Source organism: Lynx canadensis, chromosome F1 (assembly GCF_007474595.2).
Source record: "Lynx canadensis isolate LIC74 chromosome F1, mLynCan4.pri.v2, whole genome shotgun sequence".
Taxonomy (NCBI): domain Eukaryota; kingdom Metazoa; phylum Chordata; class Mammalia; order Carnivora; family Felidae; genus Lynx; species Lynx canadensis.
The window spans coordinates 18,845,202-18,865,059 of NC_044319.2; the positions used below are offsets into that span (position 1 = coordinate 18,845,202).

Consider the following 19,858-nt stretch of genomic DNA (forward strand, 5'->3'; position numbering starts at 1 on the left):
GCTCCTAGATTCATTGATCTGTTCTGGTGTTTCTTTTTTTTAATTCCAGTTGTTTATTTATGATTTAATATTTATTATTTCTCTTCTTCTGCTGGCTTTGGGGTTTCTTTGCTGTTCTGCTTCCAGTTCCTTTTGGTGTATGGTTAGGTTTTGTATTGGGGGTTTTTCTTGTTTCTTTAGATAGGCCTGGATTGCAATGTATTTTCCCCTTAGGACTGCCTTTGCTGCATCCCATAGGGTTTGGAATGTCATGTTTTCATTTTAATTTGCTTCCATATATTTTTTAATTTCTTCTTTAATTGCCTGTTTGGTGCATTCATTCTTTGGTAGGATGTTCTTTAACCTCCATGCATTTGGAGGTTTTCCAAATTTTTCCTTCTGATTGATGTCATTGTGATCTGAAAATATGCATGGTATGATCTCAGTTATTTTATATTTATTGAGGACTGTTTTGTGACCAAGTATGTGATCTATCTTGGAGAATGTTCCATGTGCACTCAAGAAGAATGTGTATTCTGCTGCTTTTGGATGAAAAGTTCTGAATATATCTGTCAAGTCCATCTGGTCCAGTTTCTTTATTGATTTTCTGCCATTGTTGTAAGGGGAGTATTAAAGTCCCCTGCAATTACCATATTCTTATTAACAAGACTGCTTATATTTGTGATTGATTTATATATTTGGTTCCTCAAGTTGGGGGCATAGGGGGCATAAACATTCACAATTGTTAGCTGTTCTTGATAGATAGACCCCATGATTATGATATAATGCCCTTCTTCATCTCTTGTTACAGCCTTTAGTTTAAAATCTCATTTGTCTTATATAAGTATGGCTACTCCAGCTTTCTTTTGACTTGTAGTAGCATGATAGCTGGTTCTCCATCCCCTTACTTTCAATGTGAAGGTGTCCTCAGGTGTAGAATGAGAATCTTGTAGACAGCATATAGATGGATCTTGCTTTTGGTCCATTCTGTTACCCTGTGTCTTTTAATTGGGGTATTTAGTCCATTTACTTTCAGAGTTATTATTGAAAGATATGTATTTAATGTCATTGTGTATCTGCAGGTTTCATGCTTCTGGTGATGTCTCTGGTCCTTTGTAGTCTTTGCAGCATTCCACTCACAGAGTCCTCCTTAGGATCTCTTGCAGGTCTGGTTTAGTGATGATGAACTTCTTCAGTTTTTGTTTTTCTGGGAAAGTCTTTATCTCTCCTTCTATTCTAAATGACAGCCTTGCTGGATAAAGGATTCTTGGCTGCGTATTTTTAATATTCAGCACATTGAATATTTCCTGCCACTCCCTTTTAGCCTGCCAAGTTTCAGTGGACAGGCCTGCTACTAGATGCTTTCAGAATTCTCTCTTTATCTTTGTATTTTGCTAATTTCACTATGATATGTTGTAGAGAAGACATATTCTTATTGAATCTGAAGGTAGTTGTCTGTGTCTCTTGGATTGGATGTCTTCTTCCTTCCCCAGATTAGGGAAGTTCTCAGCTATAATTTGTTCAAGTAAACCTTCTGCCTTTTTCTCTCCCTTATTCTGGAACTCCTATGATACAGGTATTATTACATTTCATTGAATCAGTTCTCTAATTTTCCCCTTATGGCCCAGTATTTTCTTATCTCTCTTTTTCTTGGCTTCACCATTTTCCATAATTTTATCTTCTGTTTCACTTATTCTCCACTCTGCTTCCTCCATCCTTGCTGTCACTGCATCTAGTTTATTTTGCACCTCATTTACAACATTTCTTAATTCATTGTGGTATTTCTTAGTTCCTTGATCTCTTGTAGCAATAGATTCTCTGCTGTCTTCTATGCTTTTTTCAAGCCCAGCTATTAATCTTATGACTATTACTCTCAATTCTTTATCACATATATTGTTTATATCTGTTTTGAGCAATTTTCTAGCTATCATTTCTTCCTGGAATTTCTTTTGAGAATTCTTCTATTTCATCATTTTGGCTAGTTTTCTGTCCTTTTTGTGTTTTAATAGCTTGTTATATATCCTGCATGTTTAGCACTACTATCCTAAAAAGGGGTCATACCCTATCCAGGGTCTGGCCCTTCAGGAGGTGTTTTTGGAGTGTGTTGCATGCTCTCTGTTGTTGTGACTCTGGTTGTTTTATCTACCTACTCATAGTGGTGGTTTGGACTTTCCACCAGGTGTGCTTTGATTTGTTCATTGAAGTAACCCTGGAAAAAATTATAAAAGGGAGGTGGTGGAAGAAGCCTTATTACATACAAAGACAGAAATGACAGGGGTGGGGAAAAAGAAAAGAGAGAAAAAAATTGACCAGGCAGAGAATCAGAGAAATTACATGGATTAATCGAGAGAGAGACAGAGAGGAAAATAAAGAAGGAGGTACAAAAGACGTGTAGAAAGAATAGATTAAAAATGTCTGCTTAAACCAACAACTAGAAAAGAGTAGGGAAAAATAAGAGGTAGCAAAGGAAGGAAAAAAAATGTGTGTGTGTGTGTGTGTGTGTGTATATACACATATGTGTGTGTGTGTGTATGTATGTATATGTATACATATATATACATCATATATATATATATATATATATATATATATATATATATATATAATAAGAATTGAGCAAGAATCAAATCAGAAAATGCAAAACCACTGGATGGGTATCTGATGGTCCTTTGGAACCAGTGGCTATGCTGGTCTGGAGGAGGGACTGTCTGGTTGGTCAGTGTCAATCTTGCTCCAGTAGATATGCAGTTACCAGGCATGGGGGAGGGGCGTGGTTTGGTGTAGGCAGATCCTGCTTCCACTATGGGCCTGTTGTTGGTTCCCTGAAGCACCACCTTGTTGGTGATGGGGAGAAAAATGGCAACACCCCAGTCTCTCCTCCCCAGACTGAGTGTCCCAGATCACTCTGTTCAGGCCATCCTCACAGTGCTGCGCAGGCACAAGCAGGCTGGTTTTTCCAGCTCCACAGTCTCCAGTGCTTCCCAGGCACTAGGCTGGGATTCAAACCCCACCACTCCTGCTCTGCACCCCCTCCCCCCCACCCCGTTTCCAGTGAAGTGCCACTCTGCCCAGCAAGCTGACAAAGGGCCTCTGGCTGGCAGACTCCTGCAGGGTCTTTTGTCCTTGAAGGCTATCTACCTTCTTCCCACAGTACTCAAGGGAGGAGATTGCTCTTTCTGACTGCATTTCTGAGCTTGCTGCTGAGACTGGGGTTGGCTCCCCTCCTTCCCAGGCATGGAAACAGGGTGGCCCCAGTACAGAGAAAGCCTTGCAACCCTGGAACAAGTTAGAAATTGGTTCTTCATTTTTTTCCATTCCCTGGTCCAAATACAATCCCTACATTTGTCCAAATACAATCCCTACACTTCCACAGCCTCTCTTTCTTTTCTTTTGGTCTCCCCACAGAAGAGGATCCCTCCCTTCCATGCCTTCACCACCTGTTTTATCTCTCCCAGTTCTCAATCATGCACCTATGGCCCGCCAAGTTGTTCCTGTGGATGGCTGGAGATGTTTCTGTCACTCTGTAGTCCAGATTCCTGGACTTCCAAGTCTTCTGGCCTCAACACTGCTGTGTTTGGGGGACGAGGGAACTTCGGGTACCCTACTTCTCCACCATGTTGACTCCTCCCCTGAGCCTGGGATTCTCAACGCTCCCAGAGAAATGGTACCCCCAGTTGTAGCCACCTGTGCTCTCTGCCCCTCCTGCCATTCCATGTGGCATTCTGGCAGATCTTTGGGACTCAGAAGATGGGCCTCAGGGGACTCAGTGGGGCCATCTCACTCAGAGATCCTGTAGTCCTGTTTCCACCAGAGTTCTCCCTCTGCGCCTGGGCTCTGGGGAACCCTCAGTGAGAGGAAGCTACAGATGAATCTTCCTGAAACAGTTCACCCACAGCAAATTCTGTATGTGTAGGCTCTACACTGCTGGCATATTTCTGTAAGGTTGCAGTGTAAATTAAATTTCTGTAAATCTAATCCTCTACTAGAGGGACACTTAATGCCATTCCAAAGTGCAGTATCTTATGTTTTTTTGCCTGGCAATGGCTTATAAAAATCCAGTGTTAAGTAAATCTATAGCTCCTGACTTGAGGACCAGGTAGCTACTGATTTATAAACACACGTATCCACTAGGAAATGTCTTACATTTCAAGGAATATTTTCATAAAGCCAGAAAAAAACTCTGGTGATGTAAATAACCTCTGCTTATTAGGATACTTTGTAAATTTGGAGTTCCTTACAATGACACTAGTGGCATATCCTTTGGTGTGCATCCACAGTACACCAAAGATGGAAAAGAAAGAGACCTGGAGGCTGGGGATCCCAAGGCAGTTTTGGGATTTACAGGGGTAGCTGTGGGCAGATGAGGGCTGTTCCACATGGGGCATGGTTCGAGGAAGATGGAAGGGTCTGGCACAGCTCCCTCTGCCTGCTGTTTTTCCACCTCTGCACCTGTTTAATGCTCCCTGCTTCTGCCACTGTAACAGGATCCTCCCTGAGCCTAGAAATGCGCCTCTTTCTCCCTCTTGCTGCAAAGAATGAACAAGCTCTGGATGTCACAGTGAGCCAGAGTGAACAAAAAGTCTCACTGGCCAGGCAGGAGGCCCTGGTGGGAGAAAAATGAGGTAGCCAGGACCAGCACTGTACCACCCTTCATTATCAGCCCCTGTGCCTGGGAGAATTCTCATTGTCCTGGTGTGCCAGGAGAGCCTGTGCTTTACCTGGGGACCTGCTAGTGACGGAGGAGGGACAGGAAGGAAGACTCTTTGGGGAGTGAGTTCTCCTGGATCCACAGAAGCATGTAAACACCCTCATGTAATGATCCCTCAACATGGGCTGCATAGTTGGTTTACTAGTAACGGGGTAAACTGTAGCACAGTAAGCCAGCCTTTGCCCAGCTGGTTCTGTATATGTTCTAAGCTGTGCGTCTGGTAAAGATGGAGAGGAGGGGGGACTGTGCTAGTCCATGAATGTCAGCCTCTGTCATCTGGAAACTCATGCTCAAATCAATAGAAGAAACGTGGCTGTCGAGGCTGATAGTACATGTTTTGCCTTCTGTTACCACTAAGTAGGGCAGTGTCCATGTTGATGCCTGTGGGTCAGGAGACTAAATCTAGGAACCACAGATTTAGTGGCTGGCCTGGGACACAAGGCCCAAGCTGAAAAGGCAGTGTCTGACAGAGGCCTGAGGGCATGGGGTGGCAGACTGGTACCCAGTGATGTTTGAATATGTGACTTAGAAGGAAATGTTAAGATCACCTGTTTCCTGGGGTGCCTGAGGGGCTTTGTCAGTTAAGCGTCTGACTTTGGCTCAGGTCATGATCTCATGGTTCGTGAGTTTGAGCCCTGAGTCAGGCTCTGTGCTGACAGCTCAGAGCCGAGAGCCTGCTTTGGATTCTGTGTCTCCCTCTCTCTCTGCCCCTCCCCAACTTGTGCTCTCTGTCTCTCTCTCTCAAAAATAAATAGATATTAAAAAATGAAAAAAAAAAGAGACCACCTGTTTCCTGCCCATTGCAGACAACCACTCTACAAATCCCCATGGAGGTTGTCGGCCAGGCTTGGCTTGAGCACACCCAGTCCTGCGTGTTCACTGAAGCCAATTTCCATTCATTAGCCCCAAATTCTAGAAGGACCTTTCTGGAACTGAATCAGTCTTTCTCTGCACAATTCCACTTACTGGTCCTGACTCTGCTTTCTTATTTCTTGACAATAAGTGTAAATGCCTCTTCTTCACAATAGGTCTCTAGATATTTGGAGATGATTATTCTCCTGATTCTTAGACTTGTCGGCACCGTGTAACTTCCCTCCAGAAGTTCTCTTTCTCTTTCCCCTTCTCGATGTTATTTCTCTCAAACCATCCTTGTTTCTTTTGCCCAAGTCCATCTTTCCATCTTTCTGCATAAGGAAAAGATCAGAAATTTACTTTGATGTAAGATTTTCTTCCACTTCTGGCTCCCTGAGAGCTTGCTTGCTTGCTCATCTTTCAAAGCAGTCAAGGCTTTTGTCATGGACCACTATGAGTTCACCATGCTGGAATTTCTCAGATCAGGCATTTTCTTCCCTACAGACTTCTTTAACTTCTTGCTTTCTAGGCAGTTTTCGAAGGTTACTGATGGGGGTTCTAGGGCGCAGGCACGCCTCAGAAGATGTGGTGACTTTTCTCTGGAACTGAAGCATCATTACTTCAAGAAAAGTTGGAAATATGTGCTGGGCTTATGGTCGGAGAATACAGATTTTTTCATCCAAGTTACATGTAGAGGGAAAAAATCCTAACTTTTTCCTCAGCTTTTCAAGGAACTGCAGCTACCTCCCATTTGATCTGATTTTGTGCACCTAGATTTGGTTTGTGGTAAAATCGTAGCCAGAACTGCACTCATCATGTTTCCTATGACACTTATGTCTCCTGTATTCCTTGCTGTGCTTCCTGGTATGGCAGCTGGAATGTCACAGCCACCGGGCACTGTAACTCCCACCTCTTCCTCATCCCCTCCCTGCATTTGAGTTGTGTGACTTCCATCTCAGAGCTTTCAAAGCCAGCTTCCTCTTTCTTCTCCTGGCTGCACTGTTTCCCGCTTGTAGTTTTCTGTCTTCTCCAGTCCAATCTGCCTGAGGTCCTCTGCTGGTCTTTCTGTGCCCAAAGGATAAAACCCAAATACATTTTCTTGGCATGAGAGTCCCTTCCAAATCCACACATTCTCTCTTTTGACAAATATCCAATGAACACTGACCCTGGGCTGCTGACTGTGCTGCACACTTTCTTCCTGCTGTCCTTTGTTCCAGTATCACTGAACAGGTACACATTTTCCCAGATACAGAAGACTCCTTCAGATGCCATGTGTCTTTCCATGTCTCATTCCCACTTCCCGCAAAGCTCCTTCCATCTTTCTCTTCCTACTCACCTCTCAAGCCCACTTAAATGTCAACTCCCTATGAAGTCTTCTTTGGTTCCTGCAAGAGAGTTGGTCATTACTACTTATGATTCCCCATTGATAGGTTCATATTTCTGCTGTATAACTTATCTTGTGTATTTATTTACTTGTATGTCTTTACTTGCTCTTCTCTTGGCTCTGACCTCCTTCAGGCAAAGAATATGTTTTATTTCATCCTTTTATCTCCGGTTCCTGGTACCATGTCTGCCACATGTTAAGGATATAATAAGAGAATGAAACCCCTCAGTATGAGTAGCATGTTCTGGGACTGAATTAGATGGAAGGAGAAAACAAGTGGTTGAGGTTCCCAGCTCTAGAGTCATACTGTATAGGTTTAAATGGTAGTCCTGCTACTTCTGGTGTGAACTTGTACAAGTTGTCTTTAATCGAGCTTAATTTTTTCTCATCAGTAAAATGGGTAGAATAATAGGATTTTCTTTATCAGGACTATTTGGTGATAACTAAAAGCACAGTTTGGTTTATTTCAAGGTAAGTGCATTATTCTTTGTGAGGGGTCTCCTGAGAGTAAATATGGAAAACAACAGAATGGGGAATCTTGAGAAGAGGGAAAAAGAGAAAATTCAGAGAGTTTAATTGAGAAAGAGGAAAGAAAGGAGGGGCAGTCTTTATCAAATTCTTTTTACTGAGTTTCCATACATTAATCAAATTTATCACTTAAAACCCACATTTTTTTTCTCCCTAACTATAGCCTGAATTAATCTATTCATTGATTTTATAGTTATAGATAGTTCAAAGTAAAACTTTCACAGTGACAGGTACTTTTCCCTTAGAGCAGGACTCACACACTATGATCCTACAGCATAAAAGTCAAGGGCTCAGAACTAACACCATTTTCATATAGACTCAGAAAACAAGAAAAAGAGAGATCCATATGGGAATGTTACTGAGCTGAGGAGAAATGGAAGCATGGATGCTTGACCACATAGACAATAAAATCAGGTAATTGAAAGAGACCCTTATCAAGATTGGCAATAAAATCAAGAGTGAAGATTCTTTTGCCAGGCTGGAATAGGGGATCAGCATGATCAAGGTATTAGAGTGGGTTAACTGCTGGAATAAACAGTCCCCAAATCTCAGTGAGTTAGTACAGATTTATTTAATTATTTATTCATTGCTCAAGTCCAGTGCAATTTATGAGATGGTTAAAAGGAGAGTGCTTCACGAAATCATTCAAGATTAAGACTCTGTCCATGTAGTCACTCTGTCATCATCTAGGGTCTCAGTGTCCTCCTCTGGGTCCTGGTAAACAAGGAAAGAGAGAAAGGTCTAATGAGTTGGGCCTGGGTTCACATTCCACTGGCCCAAACCCATTCACATGACTACATTTAAATGCAGAGGAAGCTGCGGAAATTTGTGTATCTGTGAACCCAAGGAGAAAGTAGAAATAGCTTAGAGAACACTTTCCAGTCTGCCATGGGGGATGGAATGCAATAAGGTGGTGAAGTGCAAAGCCCAAGATTTAAGTTCAAAATGTCAAGTTCACAAATGTAAGATATAGGTGGCTTGGCTCAGCAGTTAAGACAGAAACAAAAACAAATTGGGTTGGAAAAAACGTGGGGTTCTGGTTGGCCATAAGATTACAGTTTAGCCAAGAATACTTTCTTCTTCAAAAAAAGGAATGCAGGACACCTGATTGGCTCAGTCAGTTAAGGGTCCGACTTTGGCTCAGGTCATGATCTCATGGTTTGTGAGTTCAAGCCCTGCGTCAGGCTCTGTGCTGACAGCTCAGAGCCTGGAGCCTTCTTTGGATTCTGTGTCTCCCTCTCTTTCTGCCCCTCCCATGCTCATGCTGTCTCTCAAAAATACATATTAAAAGGGGCGCCTGGGTGGCGCAGTCGGTTAAGCGTCCGACTTCAGCCAGGTCACGACCTCGCGGTCCGTGAGTTCGAGCCCCGCGTCGGGCTCTGGGCTGATGGCTCGGAGCCTGGAGCCTGTTTCCGATTCTGTGTCTCCCTCTCTCTCTGCCCCTCCCCCGTTCATGCTCTGTCTCTCTCTGTCCCAAAAATAAATAAATGTTGAAAAAAAAAATTAAAAAAAAAAACATATTAAAAAATTTTTTTTAAAGGAATGCAAATGTGCCAACTATATTTCAAAAAAAAATAACAAAAATTTAAATGAATTTAGTATACAACTACTAAAACAAAAAAGGAATGAAATATTCAGGTGTGTTAACAAAGGAAATATATTTCCTTTACATACACACACACATACACACACACACACACACACACACACACACACACATGAAAGATCATAGACTATCTTCACTCTTTTGGTTAGCTGTGTGTCCTTGACTAGGATACTTAAATTATCTAAGCCTCAGCTAGCTCAGCTATAAAATAGGACTAAAGTTGTGGTGTATATCAGTGTATCAGTTAACTACTGCCATAATTATGGACTTAAACATAACCCCCATATTCAGCTTCAAACAATATCATTTTTCTCGCTCATGTATCTGGAGGTTGACTGAATTAGTATGCTTCAGGCTACAGGTCTGCAAGGGGACCATGTGGTGTTTTCTCCAATGATGTTTATCATGGGTCTCAGGCTGAAAGAGAAGCACTTGCCACTAAGTGGGGGAAGCAGTGCTCATGGCCAGGGCAGGCAGGCCAGAAAAAAATATGCAATGCCTTTTTAGGTCTTGGCCCAGTGTTGGTGCCTGGTCACTTCTGTCCATATCTGTTTGTCCAGAGTGAAGCCACATAGCCAAGTCCAGTGTCAATGGGGAAGGGAAATGAGGTCCATCTGTATGAGTGATGGGTACTGTGAAGTCACATATCAAAGGGCATTCTACAATAGGTGAGAATGAAGATTCAATCTGCCACACTGATATTTATAAGGTTGTGGTGATGATTTAAAAGTATGTAAAGCATCCACTACCATGACTGGTAACATAAGGGTTCAGTAGATAGACACAATGATGATAGTTACAATGATGATAATGATGTATTCAGAAATTGTATCCTATACTCTCCATGGCTCAGAACACAGCTACTGAATTGTGTTTAATTTTGGTTGCCATCTTTAAAAAGAAACACATTAACAAGCTAGATTGCATGCAGAGAAGTTTTAGCATAAGAGCCTAGGAATCTAGAAGCTATTGAAGGAACAAAAAATACTTAGTCCAAAGATCAGTTCACATAAGAAGTAAATACACCCAAATTCCAGAAGGGCTATCTCATTGCAAAAGGAATAAACTTGTAGAACAGTGGAAGGAGCTGCCAGTCTGGGGGAATTCTCTTAGAGTTAAGTAGATAATGGGAAGCCCATGGACATTTGCTGGGGAGAAGCATGGCACGGGCTGTTAGCTTGCTGAGCAAAGACACGCACGACGGGAGGCAAAGAGTAGTGAGCAGAGCCATTTTATCCACAGTCGAACAGATGAGCTGTGGGGAGCAGGTTGGGAGGTCAGAACAGAGCTGAGGTTTCTGAGTGGGAAAACACAGATCTTAGCTCCCCTTTCAGTTCATTCTGGTCTCACAGATTCACTGGCCCTTCATTCCAATGAGTGTGTTGTATTTCACATTGATTCTACAAACACACTGCCCTCAGTGCCCTCTTCAATCCCCCAAGTCCCAAATGGACAGTGTGAGATTCGCCAAGCAGTGACCCAGTCCTCCTCCTCTAAGCTTGAGTCTCCCCTCCCCATTTTTCCCAATCAGCCTTAATTAAACTGTTTGAAAGCTACAGCTTGATTTTAATTAGAGCAAAATTGGGAAGATTAGAATGAAATTGGCCAATCATTGTTTACGGGCCGTTGTTTGAGAACACAGCAGGCTGCTAAATTACCTACATGCTAGGCTTCTTGAATTCTACCAGATAGTGGGAAGGACAGGGGCACAGGGGCATTGGGGGAGGGCTGGCCCCATCTCTGCTCTGGTGCCTCCTAGGGTTGCATGGACTGAGGTATTATTTAACCAGCGGGCTCCTGGACTGAAACCTTCCTGTCTTGGAATTTCTCCCTGGTTAACAAGGCCAAAGGATTTCCTGGGAAGTATGATAGAGGCGTACCAGGATCCCTGAACTTGAGCACAGGTCATAGCCAAAGGCAGAAAATCATTCATGAGGTGGTCCGGGTTCTTGTCAAACTCTACCACTGATAAAAGGAGACTTGGGTCACTTTTTTCAGTTTCTTTGTCTCTTCATTTTTAACCTATAAAAGGTTAATAGTTGAGTAATGATATTTCTGCTTCCTTTTCCCCGAGGTTCTTGTATAGATAAAATAGTTGAGCTTGTGTGAAAATTGTGTACAAACATTTTTAAAAAGGAAAGGAAAGCTTACACCAATGTAAGAGATTATGGTTTTTATTATAATTTCTTTTTATAGCTCAGATTAATCATGTCTTATTCATTATAGCAGTAAAGGCTCTAATAGCTAAGTACATTACAGTAATCTGTTGTTGAGATAGAAATCTCCTGATGATGTGATGTGTCTAGAAATACTGCCTCTGTACAGGAGCCAAAACATGATATGTCCCTCAGTCCCTAAAATTGTCCAGCTAAAGAATGTGAAATCATCTTAGGTATCTCACTGAGGTAAATAACTCAATGGTGGCCCGAGTCCTGTGGTGGGAGCAGTAGCCCTGGATGTGAGGTATATTGGCAGAAGGATGAAAAAAAAAAAAAAAAAGGCTTCTTTGTGATCTGGGACTCTTCAGGAAAATAAGCAGTGCAATCCTCTGTGGTGTTTATTGAAATTCCTGTGTCAAATTGGCAAGTCTCAAGCTAGCTGGGGAAAGGCAACTCTCCAAGAGAAAGGTGAGCTCTGAGAACAAAGACGTTTGCATTTATCCAGAACTGGTTGGTATGTGAGAAATTTTCCCATGGTCATTGGTTGACAGTTCACATAGACAAAGTAAAGTCACAGGAAAAATGGAAAGAAAACTATTTGTGTCTTTAGCTAAGGCCAATTCATCTTTTTTTTTTGCTCCAAAGTTCTTAAATATTTAAATGACCTGTCCTGTGTCTCCCTTCATTTTTCAAGGAAAACCAGTCATATTTGTTTTTCTTCCAAGTATGGTTCCTAGCAAAAACCACCTTTTGGAGAATGATAACTCAGTCCCTTCAGCATTTGGCAGTCCCTTTGAACACTGAAGGTTGGAGGAGGGTGGTCCCCCAAAAGAGGTTATTGGAAATAGATCAGGAAGGCCAAAGAAGAGAGAAGGACAGTATTTCCTATCATGACAGCCTACTCTTTCTGCCATTGTTTTAAAAGTGGTGCTTGGAGGTGGGCATCCTGGGCTCCACAGCTACCATAAGACTTCTCCCCAACCTCTCTGGGAGTCCCAGCGCCTATTCTGAGAACTGCCGCCCGAGTGAGCAGGTGACGATTGGTTAGCTCTGCTGGAAACGGCACTGATTGTCTCCTCAGTAAACACAACCTGGGGTCTAACTCAGGAGGAACAAATGGGCTCCTAATACTCAAGGACATACTGATGCTGGGACGGGGTTGTGCCAAGCCTGCAAGGGGGCCACCCCAGAGGGGGTGGGTAGAGCTGCATATTCAGGGTACAGGAAATGAGACTTTCCAAATGACAGCCATAGTGGTGGCCTTGGAAAGGTGCCTGAACATGCTTTCCACACAGAAATGGAAAGATAGGTCTATTGGAAAACTGGTAACTATTAATTCACTATTAGCCCAAGGTCTCGGCACAAGTACCTGTGTGGTAGGTTGCAGTGTTCATGATTACTAGATTTCAGCCTCATTGAGGTGTAGTTGTGTTTTTATTTTTAGACTGTGGATTTCCTTGTAAAATACTCTCTCCTTGAAGGCTTCATAAGGAAGGGAGGTTTCTTAGGTAATGTCTCTTCACAGGGGCTGGATCAGTATTCTCAGTTTACAAGCCAGAAAGGTGGTGCTTCCGCACCGAGCTGCTGGAAACAGCACCGGGATGGAAGATCCCCAGCTGTGTTCTTTCCAAGTCTTTCAGAGCCAGGAGCCTGGGGTCCTGCAGGGGGGCACACGTGCTGCCAGAGTTCTCGTTGACCTTGTATTACTTGGAAGAACGCAGTGCCATGGCGTGGTGGGTGACATTAGACTTAGAGGCTGTGACTTGGAGACATTCTTTACTTACAACTTTCAAATTAGGAACACCTTGTAGCCAGTTAGTATTCTCATCAGAGCCCCTTTTGCTTCAAACCCAGAGCTGGTCCAGTCCCAAAGTCCTGCAGAAGCTCCTGTTGCCCGAGCTTGGCATGGCTGCGATTCTGCTTTCTTATTACAGGCCCTTTAGGTTCTGGGAAAATCCCTAAGTTCATGGACAACTAGAAACGTCATTTGTGGGCGATCTGGACCATTAGGGTTGAGCAGTGTGGGACACAGAAAGCTACCATCGTTTCAGAATATATAGAGAGATTTTGGATTTTGCCTACCATATTCTCTGTGTTGGTGTGTACAGATGCTATAACACACTGGGTTTTAGCCTCCGGTCTGGATTATACCTTTCCTAAATTCTGTTTTGGCTGTTATTAATAACTTTATGGGCATGTTAACCCTTTGACAAAAATGTATGTTGTTCACTCTGGGCTAATCTAAAATATGGTGGAAAATGGAATCAACTTCTTACTTATAGCAGCCTATTGGAGCATCCTTTCCGGGTACCACTTGAACAGCTTTGCAGGTGGAGTCCACGTTGGAGTGTTCTGGTCGCCCTTTGCTTTAACTGGGGAGCCCTTTAGTGGTCTCTGCTGTTCTAAAGGCACTTTCCACAGGGGCTTCACTACTGTTGGAGACGTTTGCTCTCTCAGACTGTTTACTGCCTGACAAACACAGTGGGGGAAGATTTTAAGAGAAATGGCTAAATTGAAATGGAGATTTACTTGATGTCTTAATTGAAACAAAGATGATGGCTTAATTGAAGTAGTGTGTTAATATAATTGATATATAGAAAACATCCTTTTCCTAGGGAAAAAAAAGAGCCTTGATTATTTTATTACTGGAAAAAAAACTGCTAAACGAGAAATCGGAAATGAACATTTATTCTCTGAATAGCTCAGGCTGCCTTCCAGTATTGCCTTCTGAGGTTTTCAGATGCTGGAAAGAACCAGGTTAATAAGTTCTGTAAGTACATTTTTACCACTTTCTGGCTCAAACTTCTTTCACAGATGTTTCCCCCATTATTTTGATTCAATGAAGGGCCCCCAAAGGGCAGGGAAGAAACTTAGCGAAGTAGAAGAGAAAACCACCAGGCACCCTCCGAGCCCGAACCTTCTTGCCAGCAGCTGAGGCCTATGCCTGATTCTGGGCTGATACCTGCACAAAATCGTGGTTGTTCTTTTGGGTCTCACAGGGTCGGTAGACTAGCATGGTGCTAAAAACTGTGGACTACAAAGCCAGACATCTTCTATTTAAACCCTGACTCTGCCACCTACTGGGTGTTCCCCAGTGGGCAAATTAACTTATTTGTGCCTCAATTTCCTCACCCATAAAATGAGGATAATGATATTTTCCCCCTTGTAGGGGTGTTTTGAATATTGTATTGGTTAATGCTTGTAAGATGCTTGGAATGCTTGGCACATACTAAGAATTCATTAAATGTTAACCATTATTTTTTATTATTTGCTCATAAAATGCTTCCTAAGACTGTATCATTCACTTTTTCTAAGTCATTTGTTATTCTGTGTTATGATTTCCTGAGAAGCCATAGGAGTTGGAATCAGGCCTTTATCTTTGATTTCTCCCATGGTACTCTGATTTTAACTAGGTCTCAATTTCTCCTTCTGCAAATGGGTGTGCTGAAGCCACCTTCATCCCAAAAGGTTTTGCTTTGCTGTATGTATTTTGGATGTACAGTCAATTCATGTTTATGTAGAGAACCAAAGGAATGAAATGTTCCAGGTGAGGAAATATTTTCATTGAAAGGTAATAAACATTTAAAAGTAAGTAGAATACCATAAAATACACTTAGTCTGCACAAGGGAAAATAGCGTTACAGAAACAGCAGTGAGGTATTGACCTGGGTTTTAATCTCAGCCACTTTCTAATTCTGTAACTTCATGCAAATGATTTTTTTCTCAACCTCTCCGGGTCTCGCTGTTGCTGTTGTCACCACCATCATGGTTGTTAAAAGCACTGTGGTGGGGTCAGGACACTAGCTTTTTGTTCTGGTTCTGGTACAAATTGGTTATATTGCTTTAAGCAAACTGCTTCCCTCTCGTTTTGCGGTTTTCAATCATAATGTAAGAGGAGAGGAATAGACCTTCTCAACGGGTATGCTTGCTGGCACCTGGTGGTACTGCAAATGGATATGGATAGGTATGGGCATGGCCATAGGTTGACCCTTCTGCTCTTGGGGCAACTGGGCAAAATCTGGGCAGCATATGTTGCTTATCTCCTCTTGTCTGATCCCAGTGCATCCCATGGAGAATTTTCAATGTACACAATAATATGAAAAAGATTGGCATATAGGACTAAAATGTTCCTTTTAATTCTAATAGCCCAAGTTTCCCTCTTGATAGTTGTGTGACATCAGGAAAATTAGCTTTCTGAGCTTCCACAGCTTGGTTCATTAAAGTAAGATGTGCTCAAAACTCTTTCTGGTTTGGGTAAAATACATATTGTCCCAAGTCTGATGTTGGACAAAAGAAGATGAAGACTAAGGAAAAGTGCGTAACTCCAAGATTGTTGCTTCTTTTGGTGACCTTGAACCTTAGGAGTGTGGCAGAAATTGTTATACCCATTGTAGGGGGGTGGGGCTGCTGATCATTAACATTAGATATAAACCACAGCCAGAGTCTGGATGGGGGCTCCATACTCACTGGACTTCAGAGTGTTGACCATGGGTTCAGAATGTACCTCAGGGTTTGGAAGTTGTCCATGTCCACTGGAAGAGGGCCCAGACTCAGTTTACCAAAGCATAAGAAAATACCATCAGTGCCTTGACTTACATATTAAAAATGCACAAAATCATCCCTGCAAATTATATTTCTATAAATCAAATCTAATTTTCCCATTGATATGAATACACATTTAGGATGCTTTACTTTCATTTCAGATCAATCATGAATTGGTAGTTGCTCCTATGTATCTCATCTTGTAGCTTTTTTTATCTAGTTGTCAATAATTTGCAAACAATTAAAGGATTAGTAGAGCTATGACAGTAAATAATTGACTATTTTGAATAAGTAAAATAAATGAGAGAATCTCCCATTCAACAAAGATATACCGAACATCCATTATTGTGTTGTTAGAAGTACTAGCATTGTTCTATTGCTGTTGAATAAGACCAAAAGAATCGATCTTGCCTTATAGAGTTTGTTTTACTGCGAGAGAAAGAAAATTTAAAAATATATTATGACAGTGATGAGTGCTAAAAAAGATACATAAAGCAGAGCATGGGACAGAGTGTGGGAGAGAGAGGGTGCTCTTTGAGATGGGATGGTCAGGGAAGGCTTTTTCTAGCAGGTACTCTTTGGCAGTCTTGAATAAAGAGACTAAGCAAGCAATGTGACCACCAATTTTTATTTATTAAATTTAATTAAAGTGGGAGCTACCTCTATGGTAAGGTGATCTTTCCTTTTGGTGAAGGTTTAGACCATTGTAAGAAATTATGAAAAATGGAAGAATGCCTGCTTTTTATTTCTCCTAGCAATTTAATTGATAGGATAGAAATTCTTTATTAGTTGATGAAGCCTATGTGTGGCCTACCACAAAGCAGGGAAGCTGGGTTTGGTATCAGATTAAAAATACTGTCACCATGATCCAAGTCAAGGAGCTTACTGCCTGTGCTTTCTTCTGAGTTTTATGGTTTCAGGGCTTAAGTTCAAGTCTTTAATTCATTTTGAGTTCATCTTTGTGTATGGTGGAAGATAGGGGTCAAGTTTAATTCTTTTGCATGTGGTTACTCAGTTTTCCCATTACCATTTACTGAAGAGACTGTCCTTTCCCCATTGTATATTTTTGGCTCTTTAGATACAAATTAATTGGCCATATATGTGTGAGTTTTGTTTCTGGGTTTCCTGTTCTGTTCCACTATCAATGCGTCTGTTTTTAGGCTAGGCCCATAATGTTTTGATACTATAGCTTTGTAATGTAGTTTGAAATTGGGAAGTGTGATGCCTCCAGCTTTGTTCTTTTTCTCAAGATTCTTTGGCTATTTGGGGTCTTTTGTGATTCCATACAAATTTTAGGATTGCTTTTTTTCTATTTTATGGAAAATGCCATTGGAAATTTTACAGGGATTGCAATGAATCTGTAGATTGCTTTGAATAGAATGGACATTTTAACAATATGGATTCTTCCAATCCATGAACTATCTTTCCATTTATTTGTGTCTTCAATTTCTTTCATCAATGTATTATACAACTTTCAGTGTATAGACAGACCTCTTGCACTCTTCATTAAATTTATTCCGAGGTATTTCATTCTTTTTGGTGCAACTGTAAATGGGATTATTTCCGTAATTTCTCTTTCTGATATTTTGTCATTAGTTTGTAGAAATGTAACTTATTTTCATATATTGATTTTTTTGTCTTGCAACTTTGCTAAATTTGTTTATTCTAAGTTTTCTTTGGTGGAGTCTTTAGGGTTTTCTATATATGATATGTCATCTGTAAACAGACAGTTTTACTTCTACCTTTCTGATCTGGAGGCTTTTTAATTCTTTTTCTTGCCTAATTGCACTGGCTAGGACTGCCAGTATTATGTTGAATAAAAGTGACAGAAGTGGGCAACTTTGTCTTGTTCTGATCTTAGAGAAAAAGCTTTCAGCTTGTCACCATTGAGTCTAATGTTAGCCGTGGGTTTGTCATATATGGTCTTTATTATGTTGAAGTATGTTCCCTCTACACATTTTTTGTTCAGGGTTTTTATCATAAATGGATGTTGAATTTTCTCAAATGCTTTTTTTTTGCATCTACTGAGATAATCATATGATTTTTATACTTAGTTTTACTAGTGTGATGTATCATATTGATTGACTTGCAAATGTTGAACCATCCTTTCATTCCTGGAATAAATCCCACTTGATTATGGTGTATGATTGTTTCCATGTACTGAATTCAGTTTGTTAATAGTTTTTTTGGAGATTTTTGCATATATGTGTATCAGGGATACTGGCCTATAACTTTCTTTTCTTGTAGTGTCCTTGTCTGGTTTTGGTATCAGGGTGATGCTGGCCTCATAAATTGAGTTTGGAAGTTTTCCCTCCTCTTCCATTTTTGGGAGAGTTTAGGAAACACTGGTAGGAATTTTTCTTTAAATGTTTGGTAGAATTCACCAGGGAAGCCATCTGATCCTGGACTTTTGTTTGTTGGGAGTTTTTTTATTACTGATTCAATCTTCTTTCTAGTAGTTGGTCTGTTCAGATTTTTCTATTTATTCATGATTCAGTCTTGGTAGGTTATATGTTTCTAGGAATTAATCTATTTCTCATAGATTGTCCAATCTATTAGTATACAATTGTTCATTAAAGTCTCTTGTGATCCTTTGTATTTGGGTGGTATCATTTGTAATGTCTCCTCTTTCAATTCCAATTTTATTTATTTGAGTCTTCTTTTTTTCTTGTTTAGTCTAGCTAATGATTTGTCTATTTTTCAAAATCTTTTCTGAAAAGCAAATTTTATTTTCATTGATCTCTGCTATTGTCTTTTTAGTCTCTATGCCATTCCTTTCCAGTCTAATCTTTGTTAATCCTTTTACTAACTTTGGGTTTAATATGTTCTACTTTTCTAGTTCCTTGGAGTGTGAATTTGGTTATTATTTAAGATCTTTATTTTTTCTTAGTGTAGGCATTTATCACTATAAACATCCCACTTAGAACTACTTTTGCTGCATCACATACATTTTGGTATTTGTGTTTCCATTTTCATTTGCCTCAAGATACTTTTTTATTTCTCCTTTGACATGTTGGTTATTCAAGAGCATGTTGTTTAATCTCCATGTATTTGTGAATTTTACACCTCTTGTACTTTCTAGTTTCATTCAATTGTGGTTGAAAATGATGCATGATATAATTTCAGTCTTCTTAAATCCATTAAAATTTGTTTTGTGACCTAACACATGATCTACTCTGAAGAATGTTCCATGTGCACTTGAGAATAATGTGTTTTCTCCTGCTATTGAATGGAATGTTCTGCATATATCTGTTATGTCTATCTGGTCTAATATGTATTTTTAAGGCTGATGTTCCCTTGTTGATGTTCTATCTGGATGGTCTATCCATGGTTGAAAGTGAGGTATTGAAGTCCCCTCCTATCGTTGGAACTGCTATTTCTCCTTTCAGATCTGTTAGTGTTTGCTTGATATGTGTAGTTGTTCCCATGTTGGGTGCATAACTATTTACAAATGTTGTATTTTGATGAGTTGATCCCTTTGTCATTATATAATGCCCTTCTATGTCTCTTGTTACAATCTGGATTAAGGTCTACTCTATCTGATATAAATATAACTACCCCAGGCTTCTTTTGGGTTTCCATTTGCATGGAGTATCTTTTTCCATCCTTCACTTTCAGTATAGGTGTCCTTAATGCTGAAGTGAGTCTCTTGTAGGCAGCATATAGTTGTTGCTGTTGTTTTTTTAACCTATTAAGTCACTCTGTCTTGATTGGCCATTTGGCCAGTTAGACATGAGATCAAGTGATTGCTCATCATGCTGCAGTGGGTTCTGGTATAGAAAACACTTTGACAGATATCCCGTACTTTAATTGAAGTTTAGCATTTCCTGTACAAAGGAAATAAATGATAATGTATTATTATGAACTTGCCTTCTTAGATAAATAAAGCCACACAATGGGAATTTTAAAAGACTTTGCTGGAACCTTGAATTATTAGTCGTCTCTTTTCTTTTGTTTCCCTGGTAATATTTGGCACATGCCCCTCCTCTCTGTCTCAGTCTCTATAGTTAGATGGGAGAATTCTTTAGGTTTAAATCGGGCATGGGTTTTTATTATTTTGGAGCTCTTTTTATTTTTCTGCAGCCCTGTCATTTGTAGTC

At 40.7% G+C, this 19,858-nt stretch overlaps 1 protein-coding gene and 1 long non-coding RNA gene across 4 annotated transcripts in view; one reads left to right on the top strand and one right to left on the bottom strand.

The window, feature by feature from the left end:
- BRINP2 (BMP/retinoic acid inducible neural specific 2) overlaps positions 1 to 19,858 on the top strand; it is a 122,293-nt gene that overhangs the window by 77,409 nt on the left and 25,026 nt on the right. The window lies entirely within an intron of this gene.
- LOC115505040 overlaps positions 8,000 to 19,858 on the bottom strand; it is a 34,391-nt gene continuing 22,532 nt past the window's right edge. For 2 of the 3 annotated variants that reach the window (XR_003965894.2, XR_003965892.2), the window contains one exon: positions 8,000 to 8,165. This is a non-coding gene — a long non-coding RNA (uncharacterized LOC115505040). Of the gene's footprint in view, positions 8,166 to 18,764; positions 19,586 to 19,858 lie in introns of those variants that run through there. The other variant, XR_003965896.2, reaches the window with a different exon arrangement.